The following is a 4,435-nucleotide window of genomic DNA, read 5'->3' as shown; positions in this document are numbered from 1 at the left end:
TTTATGGTCATAAACCCACTGTTGCGCATTTCAGAGCTTTTGGGTGTCCGTGCACTTTGCCGAATCTCAAAACTACTCCTAAATTTGGGGCCGTAGCCGATGAGTGTTACTTTGTTGGGTATGCGGGAAATACAGCTTACAGAGTCTACAACAAGTCAACCAAGCAAATTCTAGAGTCCTATGAATTTCGTTGGTTAGAAGAAAATGAGACTGACGCTCGTGTTGTTCCCGATTGGTTATTTGACTACAACGAACTTTTCAAAACATTCAATGTGCTTCCAATCATCAACACAGAACCTTTGTGTGGTCCCACAGTGGAGGCTGCAAAGGATAATTCACAGACAGTGTCTCACATTTCTCCACTACGGGATGATGATGTCGCTGAGTTAAGTAATGATTCACCTGCAACTGGCACTCAGCCCAAGGAAATCTCAATAACCGAGTGTTCGCAAAACACGTCTGAAGATGCTGCTAATGTTGAGGGGGAGAATTCTATTCATCAGATCTTCGGGAGCACATTGTTTCCCGATGACATTCCAAATGAATATGTCGCCAGCACCTCGTACTCTCACAGTATGGCGACATCTGGATGGAAGAATCCTCTTGTTGATGATATTGAGAACCTGTCAAAATTACAATCTACTGGTGATGTTTATGATCTGTTAATTCCATCAAGAATTCAGAAAAATCATCCAATTGAGAATGTCATAGGTCCTATTGAAGCGGGAGTGTCCACCAGAAGTCAGACAAGACACATTAACAACTGTATGTTTTCCTATTCCATCCCTCAAATTGAACCAAAGTCAGTAGAAATGGCTCTTCAAGAACCTAGTTGGGTTGATGCTATGCACGAAGAATTTAATCAGTTTGATAAGTTGAAGGTTTGGAGATTGGTTAAGTTACCGGATGGAAAGAAAGCTCTTGACACAATATGGGTTTTCCGAAACAAGCAAGATGACACAGGGCTTATTGTTCGAAATAAGGCACTATTGGTAGTTCGTGGTTTTCTTCATGTTGGGGGATTAGATTACACCGAGGTCTATGCCCCAGTGGCTAGACTTGAGGCCATTAGAATTTTTCTAGCCTATGCATCATACATGGGGTTCACAGTGTAACAGATGGATGTTAAGACCGCATTTCTGTATGGTGAAGTCAAGGAAGAGATTTACGTTGATCAGCCACCGGGTTTTGTTGTTCCTAAGAAACCAAATCATGTATACAAGCTAGACAAAGCATTATATGGGTTACATCAGCCTCCTCGAGCGTGGTATGCTACATTGACCGCGCATCTTCTTGATCATGGCTATAAGCATGGAACCATCGACCAAACCTTATTATGGAAAACTGTCAGAAAAGATTTGATTCTCATTCAGATCTATGTAGATGATATCATTTTTAGATCCACCAGCGCTAAGCTGTGCACAAAATTTGAAGGTGTAATGAAGAAAATATTTGAGATGAGTTCGTTGGGTGAAATGACAACGTTTCTGTGGCTACAGGTTCGACAAACCTCGACATGAATCTTACTGCATCAAGGTAAGTACACTGAGAATATGTTGGCAAAGTTTGAGCTTCAAGATCCCAAGAGTGCCAATACTCCCATGGCAGAAAGACCACTACTGTCATCTGATCCTGAAGGGAGTCCCGTAGATCAAACATATTATCGATCGATGATCGGGTCTCTGATGTGCCTCACAGCCAGTCGTCCTGACTTCATGTTTGATGTCTGCCAATGTGCTCGTTTCCAGGCTAATCCTAAACTCTCTCATTTAACTGGTGTTAAACGTATCTTTAGATTTCTGAAGGGACAACCACAGTTAGGTCTTTGGTATCCCAAACAATCAGATTTTGATCTTTATGCTTTTGCTGATAGCAACTATGGTGGAGATAACAATGACAGGAAATCCACGTCAGCTGGCTACCAGTTCTTAGGAGACCGTCTCATTTCATGGCAGTGTAAGAAACTATAGACGGTGTCTACCTCGACCGCCGAAGCGGAGTATGTTGCTGCATCTGCTTGCTGCTCTCAGGCTATCTGGATGCAAAACCAATTGCTGGATTACGGTTTGGAATTTATTGACACTCTTATTTTTTGTGATAATGATGCGGCCATTGCAATTGTGAAAAATCCAGTTCAACACTCTAAAACCAATTACATCGATATTAAAATTTATTTTATTCGTGACTGTTTCGTTCGAAAATTGATTCACCTTGAACAAGTCCACACTGACAATAATGTGGCGGACTTATTTACAAAACCGGTCGGAACAACAAAATTTAATGTGCTTGTGGGTTTTCATAAAATGCTTTTTTTTGAGGATTGAGTCTTTTTGGGTATAAATTTGTACATATTTGTTTAATCCTGCACATATTTAGGGGGATAAAAAATCAAAAAGTCAAAAATAGTGTGTGTGCGTTGTTTTTATTATTAAAAAAATTCAAAAAGTAAAAAGAATAATTAGTGCATATGCGTTGTTTTTGTTATTTTTTTTGGGTCTCAAGATTCATTATCGCTTAAAATTATGTCGGTTGATCAAGTTTGAAGGACATATACTCGTATATGGTTGGTCCAGTGTTCTACTTGTAGTTTCACAGGATAGCCATTTACCCAACGACTGAAAGCATTTGCGGCATTTATTATGTGTTTTGTGTTCTTTCACTTAAAACTATCTCGGTAACTCTGAGCTGGAAGGAAATGTATGCTCATACAGTTTGGTCCGGTTAACCACTTGTGGTCATACGGGATATCCATTTACCCAAAAGCTTAACAGTGACCGGGGTGACTGAATTCTTAACACGTGTGTCTTATGTAACTCCCTAGGAAGTGATATTATTATTCAGTCAACACCTTTTTAGAAGCTTCAAAATATTTTCAAATGAAAATTGATCCAACCTTTGAAAAATGATAGATAAATTGTTTTTGTGTGCCTAACAGGTGAAGTGATTAAGCTTAAAAGGCTCTAGAACATTCATTAATTTGTATGGTAGCTTTCCATGATGCATAAAAGTTGAAGTGATATAAACTAAATTTGCTAAACTTACTGTGGAAAATCATTTTGAAGAAATGTGCATGTCTTCATATACATCTCTCCGAAGGATATGCAGAAAAGCAATTACCCAGTCATACACGAGCCCATTAGTGTCTTGATCACCAAAAATATTGTGTTGTTAAGTTATTATTATTATTATTAAGTTAAAAAAAACTACAAAAGAGTTTATTTTGTTTTATCCTATTAAATTTGATTTAAAAGCTTAAAGGGTCAAACTAGAACTACAGAGATGGGGGCACACAAGTAAGTCTTGTCATGTCTCGAATGAAAGGCTTGTCAGTTCACTGGCTTGTAAATCCAACGTTCAACCTTAAAGCTTAAATTTTGGTTTATATAAAAATATTTTGATCAAACACTAAGGGGTTGGAGTCAAATTGGGGTGATCTGGGGGAAAGCCAAATATGCTTTGAGAAGAGATAAAAGGCATCACAGTTCCATGAGTGATGTCCATCTAAGCTTTATGCCAAACTGAACCTAACTCATATCACCGATGCAATGAAAATCATGCTAAGTATGTTATACCTGTTATCAACCTGTCTCTTCATGTCATAATAACGTTGAACATGAATCCTAGTGACAGCCTCTTAAACAATATGATTTCATGTTCAGATCTTTTCATAAAAGGGCGACATTTTATTAATAAATACTGAAACTTGATCCCGATTTAATAAAATTCAAGGGATTTTCTTTGTATGTTAATGTTAATATTTTTTTTCTTTCTTTATTTGTCTAATTCTTTTATTCTATTTCATCCTTATCTCGAATCTACTCTCCTCGGAACGTTTGAATTAACTGAGTTTGATTTTAATATGGGTTTTTTAGAAGGGTGTTGGGCTGTCAAATTTTTGGTCTTGTTGAATCTGGGCTGACTGAATGCTTTTGAGCCCATTATGGGTTCTCGACCCATGTTGGGTGGGATATAAGTAAAATCCAAGAATCTTTTATTTTCTACTTTTCACTTTTATCTCTTTACTCATTCATCTCTATTCATCTTCCCTGGCAGCCGAAAGCCTTCTTGCTTAAATTGATTAACCCCATAAACGTGTTGGTGCTTATTGTTTATCTCACAGGTAAATGATCAAAAAGGACTTGGCCTAACTTTTATGAGAATTGTGTTCGTCTAGGGTTTTGTCATATGATTTTCCGAATACTATGGACTGATCCATAGATTGATTGATTAATCGGAATTTGGGGTCATTAGGATATGTGATTAGTTTGTCGGTTGATCTCCTTGGGTTAGTGGAGGTTTTCGGTTATAAGGTTAATGGATTTTTGCAGGTTTAATGGAGATTTCGGCCACTTGAAAAAGATGACACTATTTCCAAGGAGAAACCCAAGGGGTTCTCTGTCAACAGCTGTCAAGGAGTTCTCGGTTGACTTTCGTT

The sequence above is a fragment of the Bidens hawaiensis genome, unplaced genomic scaffold (genome assembly GCF_021521415.1).
Source record: "Bidens hawaiensis isolate Kalapana, Puna unplaced genomic scaffold, B.hawaiensis_p1.1 tig00007241_1, whole genome shotgun sequence".
In the NCBI taxonomy this organism is placed as follows: domain Eukaryota; kingdom Viridiplantae; phylum Streptophyta; class Magnoliopsida; order Asterales; family Asteraceae; genus Bidens; species Bidens hawaiensis.
This window is presented reverse-complemented; position numbering follows the sequence as displayed.